Source organism: Tupaia chinensis, unplaced genomic scaffold, assembly GCF_000334495.1.
Source record: "Tupaia chinensis unplaced genomic scaffold, TupChi_1.0 Scaffold000082_1, whole genome shotgun sequence".
In the NCBI taxonomy this organism is placed as follows: domain Eukaryota; kingdom Metazoa; phylum Chordata; class Mammalia; order Scandentia; family Tupaiidae; genus Tupaia; species Tupaia belangeri.
This window is the reverse complement of record NW_006159543.1, coordinates 1551141-1560523: the sequence shown is the minus strand read 5'-3', so window position 1 is coordinate 1560523 and position 9383 is coordinate 1551141. Positions and strand designations below refer to the sequence as shown.

The 9383-nt window shown below is 36.5% G+C and overlaps 1 pseudogene; it reads right to left on the bottom strand.

Annotated features, from left to right (window-relative positions):
* Positions 1–4700: 4700 nt before the first annotated feature.
* LOC102489829 (type 2 phosphatidylinositol 4,5-bisphosphate 4-phosphatase pseudogene) lies at positions 4701–5452 on the bottom strand (annotated as a pseudogene).
* Positions 5453–9383: the final 3931 nt, after the last annotated feature.

The following is a 9383-nucleotide window of genomic DNA, read 5'->3' as shown; positions in this document are numbered from 1 at the left end:
TTTATTTTGTCAAATGCTTTTTCTGCATTAATTGAAATGATCATATGGTTTTTATCTTTCTTTCTGTTAATGTGGTGTATTACGTTTATCATTTTTCATATGTTTAACCACTCTTGTGTTCTTTGAATAAAGCATACCTGGTCATGATGAATAATCTTTATTATATGTTGTTGGACATGATTTGCTAGTATCACACTGAGAATTTTTTGCATCTATATTCATCAGAGATATTGATCTGTAGTTTTCCTTTCTTGTCATATCCTTATCTGTTTGGGAAATTAGGGTGATGGAAGCTTTGTAGAATGAATTTGGGAGGGTCCCTTTCTTTTGGATCATTAGAAATAATTTGAGAAAAATAAGGATTAGTTCTTCTGTAAAAGTTTTGTCAAATTCATGGGACCAGCAGTTAATGTAATGGCTATGTCGCTGGACTCCCATGTAGTCGACCGAGGTTCAAGTCCCGGACCCGATGGCTTAAATCCCGGACCCGATGGCTTAAATTCACGCTGGGCATGTGTGCGTGCGTGCCCAAGGTCCCAAGAGGAGAATGGAGTAGAAGGGATTGTGGCATGGTTATCCCCCCTGGGGGGTGATTTCTCGCTTTCTGTCTTTCTGTTTCTCTCTGTCTTTCTGGCGAGTGCACGCGCCCTATAGCAAAATCTTCTCCAAAAAAAGTAAAAAAAAAAAAAAGTTTTCAAATTTAGAAGTGAAGCTATCAGGGCCTGGGCTTTTCTTTGTTGGAAGGATATTTATTAATGATTCAATCTCATGGTTTGTTATGTGTTTATTCAGGCTTTCTATGTCCTCCTGAGTCAATCTTGATTATATGTGTACAGGAATTTGTCCAAGTCATTCAGGTTCTCTTGTTTGTTGGTGTATAGACGCTCAGAGTATCCTCTAATGATGTTTTGTATTTCTATTGTGTCCGTTCTAATATTGCCTGTTTTATTGTGAATTTGATTTATCCGGTTCCTTTCTCTCTTCTTCTTAATTAGCCTAGCCAATGGTGTGTCACTCTTGTTGACCTTTTCAAAGAACCAGCTTTTGCTTTCATTTATTTTCTATGGAGTTTGTTTATTTTTTATTTAATTTATTTCTGATTGAATCTTTATTATTACTTTTCTCCTGGCACTTTTTGGATTTTTTGTTGTTGTTTTTCCAATTCCCTGAGGCATGATGTTAGATTGTCCATTAGCCACTTTCCATCTTTTTCTTAAGTGCACTAATTGCTATGAACTTTCCTCTTATGACCGCTTTTGCAGTAATCCAATGATTATGGAAACTCATCTACTCATTACCATTTTTTTCCATGACTTTTGCAATTTCATCTTAATCTCTTTGGTAGTCATTCAGGAGTAGGTTATTTAGTTTCCATGTATTTGTGCATTTTTGAAGGCTTTTCTTGAAATTGATATCAAGTTTAACTCCATCATGGTCAGAGAAAATGCTGGATATAGTTTCTATGACTTTGAATCTGTAAAGGCTTGTTTTATGCTCTTCCATGTGGTTAGTCTTTGAGAAGGTACCATACAGGGGATGAGAAAAAAGTATTTTTATAATTTTTGGATGAAAAGTTTTATAGATGTCTGTCAGTTCCATCTGATTTATGGTATCATTTAGGTCTGAACCTCTTTGCTTATTTTTTGCCTCATCGATCTGCCTAAAAATGATAATGGGGTGTTGAGGTCACCAACAATTAGTGTGTTGCAGTCTCTTTTTTTAGATCTGGCAGTCTTTTCTTCACATATTTGGTTGCTCCTACATTGGGTGCATAGATACTAATAAGCATTATATCTTCTTGATGAATTAGCCCTTTTACTAGTATATAATATCTTCTTTGTCCCTTCTTATAGGTGTTTTTTTTTTTTTCTGAGAGGTTTTTGCTAAAGGGCATGTGCACTTGCCAGAGAGATAGAAAGCGAAAAATCACCCCCTAGAGGGGATGGCCACACCACAATCCCTTCTCCTCCATTTTCCTCTCGGGATCTTGGGCACACATGCACGCGCACCTGGCATGAGTTTAAGCCACCGGGTCCTGGACTCAAACTGCAGTCTACTACATGGGAGTTCAGTGATATAGCCATTACGCTAAATGCTGGTCCCCCCTTCTTATAGGTTTTGCCTTAATGCCTATTTTGGCTGAGATCAGTATCACGACTCCTACATTTGTTTAGTTTCCATTTGCATGAAATATCTTTTCCAGCCCTTCAATTTTAGTCTATGTATGTTTTTATCCATGAGGTGGGGTTCTTGTAAGCAACACACAGAGGGTTTCTGTTTTTTGTTTGTTTGTTTGTTTTGTTTTGTTTTGTTTTATCCATTCATTCAACCTGTGTTTTTTGATTGGAGAATTTAAGTCATTAACATTCAATGTTATTATCAATACTTCTGCACTTGTCCTTACCATTAAGTTGGCCATTTTATTGCATGTTTTTTGTTCTCTTATTTCTGTCTGTTTAGTTTTCTTGGTATAGGACTCCCTTCAGAATTTCCTGAAGAACTGTTCTGGCATTTGTGAATTCTTTCAGGTTTTGTTTCTCTAAGAGTGTTTTTATCTTTTCTTCCCATGTGAAGGATAATCTTGCTGGGTATTTTATTCTTGATTGAAATTGGTTTTCATTTGACACTTTGAATATATTTCCCCATTCTTTTCTGACTTGCATTGTTTCCAACAAGAAGTCCAGTGTTAGCCTGATGGGATAACATTTGTAAATGACTTGATGTTTCTCTCTTGCCATTTATAGATTCTCTTCTTTGTGGTTTTGGCCAGTCTGTCAATGATGTGCTGTGGAGAAGATCTTCAAGGGTTAATTCTATTTGGAGTCCTGTTTCTTGGGTCTGGATGTTTGAATGCTTCTTTAGGCTTGGGAAGTTTTCTGCCAAGACTTCATATGTTCTCAATACCCTTATTAGTTTCTTCACCTTCTGGGATACCAATTATTTGGATGTTAGGACATTTAATGGATTCTAATATTTCTCCTATATTACCCTCATTTTATTCTTTGGTTGTTTTCTCTATCTTTTTGGTGCTGTTGTTTTTTTCCCCCTAGGTCAGAGGTTCTGTCTTATATATCAGAGATTCAATCTTTTGCATGGTCTAATCTGTTTTTTATACTTTTAAGGGAAGTTTTTATTTCCTGTATTACAGCCTTCATCTCTAACAGCTTCGCTTGATTCTTTTTTGTGGTATCTATTTCTTCTTTCAAATCATGGAAGGATTTCCTCATCTACTGTAGTTCATTATCTCTTTTCTCTTACATCTTCTGGAGTTCATTGTCTCTTTTCTCTTGTATCTCATTAAGTTTTGCTACTGTGAATATTCTGAATCCTTTATCTGGCATTTCCATGAGTTCCATTGTGCTGTCTGTGGATGATTAAGAATTATAATACCTCTTTTCTCTTGTATCTCATTAAGTTTTGCTACTGTGAATATTCTGAATCCTTTATCTGGCATTTCCATGAGTTCCATTGTGCTGTCTGTGGATGATGAAGAATTATAATACTTCTTTAGGGGAGAGATACTTTCTTGGTTTCTCATATTTCTTGTGCCTCTGTGGTGGCTTCTGGTCATCTGACAGATTATACATTTCTTCCCTGTGACCTGTACTTTTGTTGCTAGGACTGCGTGTCCCAAATACCTCCTAGATTATAGAGAACAGATGCACCTGGGGCTGAGTCTCAGGGTCTCAGCTGAGGAAGAAAGTATAGTTCTGCAGAGCACAGTGCATGTCAAGCACTTCAGGGAACTATGGAATCTGGAGTGGACAAATGGGGTGCACGGGTCCAAAAAGGTCTCCGGCCTTGATCCACACATTCACTTCTGCTGTGCAGAGCAGAACCAAAATATTGCATCTTTCTACAAACTACAAAAAAACAAACATACAGTATCTAGATTTTTTTTTCTCTGACAAGTGTCAAGTCTTTGAAGGAACACTCAAGTTTTTCTTTTCCTGAATAAGGTCACTATAATCTTAGGTTAAAGTTACTGTTATCAGTTCAAGCAAAATGCGTATTGCTTAGATTTTAAAGTAAGTAACTTTAATACTATTTAATTAAAATGTAGATATAAATGTGAAACTATTATAGAAACATTTATAAACACTTCTTGGGAATACGCATAGATCAGTATGTAATGAAATAGCTAGCAAAAAGTAATGAAAGGGACATATCATATGTAAAGTTTAATAATAAATCAAAAAAAGTTTAAGAAATGTAAAAGAACATGAAAATACATCTTTATTCTTTCACAGTTTGAAACCTATCATCTAAACAAACTATTTATATATAATGAAGTACAATGATCATTTGTTCATAATAGACTCCCAAAGTCTTGAAACTATTATACATAGAGCAGAATGGAATCCATTAAGATAAATTACTTGTTTTTTTTTTTTTTTTGGAGAGGTTTTTGCTATAGGACAGTGTGCTCACCAAAAAGACTGAGAGACACAGAGAGACAGAAAGCAAGAAATCACCCCCTGAGGAGGAATGACCATGCCACAATCCCTTCTCCATTCTCCTCTCCGGATCTTGAGCACTCACACACATCCGCCCAGTGTCAGTTCAAGCCATTGGGTGCAGGACTCAAACCACAATCGACTACATGGGAGTCCAGCAACATAGCCATTATACTATCTATTGGTCCCAGGATAAGATGTCCAGAGTAGCTTATCAAGAACTGCTAGACACTCTTACCAGCATCAATGCTTCATAAGAAAGCTTGTGCAAAACTGTGCTCCCCAATAATAAGCTCAAATAAGGCAGATGTTACATAAGTGATAACAATTGCCCAAGAAACATAGGTTGCATAAAATCACCTTGCAAAATTTTGCATGCCAACAGTTAACCCAATTTTAATGAAAATACATATGATTCCAATGGTAATAACTGCACAGCAACATCTTTACAGAAGTGCTCTATTCACTGAAGAGTTTTTTAAAGTGTGGGCATTTTGCCAGACTGTTGAACCTCATTTCCTTCCACAGAAATGTGTTTCCACAGTGCCCACACACAACCTTTGTACCTTCTGGTTGGATTGGCAATGCAGGTTGAGCTGGATATTCTTCAGAAATAAGCATTACTGGGCCAAGGTTAATTATGCATCTATGGTTAGGTCTAGGACATTTTATTCACTGAGATGTGTCCTTACAAATGAGGAGACAATTACAAGGGCATCTAACATATTTCTTCCTTGTCAGGGGATTTTTCACTGGTTTAGCTTTATTGCAAACTGTACACTTAACCACATGCTGGTGAAGCTTGCCATCCAAATTGATTAGAGACTAGTACATGCGGTAGTTTATTACTGGCATCTGGACTGGTGTATATAGAGGTGACAGTTCTGCTCTGGGGTTACTCTATTGAAAGTACAGTGGGGCAGTGGAATTTACATTTCCAAAATGGGTTATGCTGACAGCAGAGGCAAGTGTTCATGCACCCCATCAGCAGCCATGACTACAGCAGCTGCAGGGCCAGAGGGAGGCTGAGCTAGGATTGTGGCTTTGGTGGAGGTAGTGGCTAGTGGTGGTGGTGGTGGTGCTGCTGCTGCTGCCTCTGGGAGGACCTGGGATATGTCTGTCCAGTATGTTTTTCAAGCCACCAGTCCAGGATTTGAACCACAAAGTGGGTCATGTGGAATCCAGCTGCCTTACCCACCAGAGCACAGGCTGCCCCCAGAGTTCACTTTTTAAAACATAAATCAGAAAGTCACTCTCTTGCTAAAACCTGTCCAATGGAAGCTCATTGCATCTATAGTAAATTTCAGACTCTACCATGACCTATAAATATTACCCCAAAGTCACACCTGTTTTCATGTCTTTGTACTTTCTATTTTTCTGCCTGGAATTCTTCTTCTGATCTTTGCAGGACTAGTTCTTTCTTGGCTTTTGCTTCTCAGAACAAAGACTTTTTTTTTTTTCCAGAGAGAGCTTTCCTAATCACCCCAAACAGTTACGTTTTCTGTCATACCACCCAATTACATTTTCATCACAATACTTGCAACTACCTGGTATTTCCTAAGAATTTATTTGGCTCCCCTACTAGAAATAAACTCCATAAGAATAAAGACTTGTCTATATTAGCACTGCCATATCTGCACTACTTTAAAACATTATCTGGAACATAATTGATTTACAATAAATATACATATATTTTTGTTTCTCTATAGGGCATGTGCACTCACCAGAGAGACAGAGAGAGAGAGAGAGAGAGAGAAGGAAAGTGAGAAATTATCTCCCAGGGAGATACTCATAAAGCAATCCCTTCTTCTCTGTTCTCCTCTCAGAATTTTGGGCACCCACACACACACATCCAATGCACTTTTCAATCTGCTGGGTCTGGGACTTGAAGCACTTCATTGGCCATGTGGGATCCAGCCTCCTTAACCTCCAAACCACCTGCTGGCCCAACAATAATTTTTTTTGAAGTCCATCCATTTATTTATTCAGTGAGCAATAGAGACAAGAGAGAGAGATTCCAAATTTGATCCTGGTGTCATGATCCACTCCCAGCCTCAGTCAGCCCAGATCACCAGCAAATACATTCCCAGTATACTCAAGGAGATCTCCAAACATGAACCAGAATCTTCTCATGTAGGATTGCCTTGCAATGCACTGCAGTTTACTGTTGCCACCACCTGGCTCCACAGTTTGCAATAAATGTTTTCAAATAAATGAATGGAAATAAAAAGGGATGAATGAGGGGCCAGCAGGTGGTGTTCTGGTTTTAAGGTGCTGGACTACCACATGGCCAACCGGAATTCAAGTCCTGTATCTGCAAGCTTGAAAATTTTGAGAGCAGAATGGAAGGGAAGGGATGGTGGCACAATCATATCCCCTAGAGGACGATTTCTCACTTCCCTTCTCTGTCACTCTCTGGTAAGTGTGTATATCCTATGGGAGGATAAAAAGCAAATCTAAAAAAAAGAGGGAGAAAAGAACAGAAATTTGTAGTTTAATGATTTAAGATTTTCAGTTGTTAAGATTTTGCTCTGAAGGCACAGTAATGCTTTCTCTTTGTGAATGGTTCAAAATAAAGAACAGTATGAATATATAGAAACTGAAGGATATTTGTCTGTCCTCTCTCTTTCCATATCAGAAACATTAGAAGTTGGCCTTAACCTATCATTTTTCAAAAGGGTAAACTAGGATCAAATAACCTATTTAGGATCCAGATACAGTGTGGGAAGAGGGTGGGTGAAGGAGTAGTCTGAGGAAGCACATTTAGAAGAAAAATAGAAAGGCAAAGCATTAATGGGACGAAAAAATGAGGTATAATCTGTTGAAGATAACTTTATAATATTATCAACTGTACTGCAGAGAAATGTACACATATTGGAATATTCACCTTACAAGCTAAATAACTTAATTGAATGTATAAAAGAACCTGAAATAAAAATTTTTAAAAGAAATTGTATAATAAAAACTCTATGAAAAAAGTTTTAAAAAGAAATATGCAAAAAAAAAAAAGATTTTATGGCTAATTTGTACCAGAAATGAGGCTAGACTCCAGCTCTCCTGAGTTCAGATATAGTGTTCTTTCCACACATCTTTCATTCCTAAAAATCAATATTGTGGTCATTATCAAATACTGATTCTATTATGGCATACAAAATTTAAAAGGCAGGTCATCAAACTAGTGAGGAAACAGAAGGAATTAAAGAAATAACCCTTATGAGTGTGTTGTGTGCTATAATGAAATACCTGAAATTATAAAACAATGACAAATCACACATGTACATTCCTCATGAAATCATAACCCTTTGCCAAAGCTGAATGATGCCATTTAGAAGTTAGAGCTGTATTGCAATACAGTTGGTAAAAGTAATTTGTAACACTGCAAAATGTCAAAGACATTGATTAAATTTTAACATATTGGACTTTCAAATCACAGACAGATTGTGTAGAGTAAATCAGTTTCTACTTCAACTAATAGATATTTAAAGAAATATTTTCCAAATATTGGGTCATACTTTTATTTTAGGATTAAGCCTATAGTTACAGTAAATAGAGCTTTTTTTTTTTCATATTAGGGTCAGAATAACAAAAAAATCAACTTAACCAAGATGTGTGAAAACTTCCAAACTTTATTTTCAGAATGAATGATATTTTAAAAGATTTCCAAATCACACTACGCTTTCAAATTTATATTTCAATGATTTAAATTACACAAGATCCTAAAATCTACAGGTAATGATTTTAACTGTCTCCAAATCATATACAAGACAGGAGACTGCGATCTTTATATCCTCCAGCACATTCTTTAGGTATAAAACACGTCAGACAAAGGAGTCACAAGCTCTCAACATGTGACATATATGCATTTGCAAATGAAGCAAAAGTATTAGGTAACTAACACAGAGGTAGGCACTGCAGGGAGCATAAAATATCAACAATAGATTATTTCTATTTTCAAGAAATTAGAAATCTTATTGATTAGAAAAAATTTACATTAAAATCACAATTATATTGTACTCATATACAGAGAAAAATCATACAAAATGAATAAGCTTTAAGAGAAAAGTTAACTCTTCCTTGATAAATATCAGCTTATACAATTAAGTACTGTAGATAGAGTTTCTCAGCTTACACATCTCACTTTTTAGAGTGCTCTCAGCTTTGATTCTATAACTCCCCAAAGATTCTAGGGGAGTGCAGAACCATGTGACAAAAATCTTCAGGTGGATCTTGAAACACTGTTTCATGAAATCTTTTTTAGGTAAGCAAACATTTTGCGTTTTTTTCTTACTTTTTGTACTGAAAGCACGAACTTTTTCTGGTCCTTTACAAAGTACACTTCAGATGAAACTGTTAACACTTTTTTAAAATGCTATATTCAAATGTTAACACTATTCCTTTCTGAAAGGTAATTAACAAAAAGAAATGATTTATACTCGATTGTTGATTTTGAATCAGTGTAAAGTATTGATATGCTTCCCTCTTTGGACCTCTTTTGGGGTGTCATGTAAATTATATCTTATATGCAGAAAAGTGTATAAAATACATATATGCAGTTTAAATAATAATTATAAATTGAATGCCTATGTAATTATTACTCAAATTTAAAAATATGACCCTATGTATTTTTTAAAGAGCTTTTTGCCTTAGGGCGAATGTGCTTGCTGAAGAGAGATAGAGACAGGAGCAGTGAGAAGGAAAGTGAGAAATCATCCCCCAGGGAGACTGGCCACACCATAATCCCTTCTCCTTCATTTTCCTCCTGGAATCTTGGGCATGCATGTATACATGCTTCGTGTGATTTTGAAGCCACCAGGCCTGGGACCTGAACCATGGTTTGCCATGTGGGAGTCCAGCGACATGACTACTATGCCATCTGCTGGTCCCAACCCTATGTATTTTTAATGCATGTCATAGAAGGAGGGGACT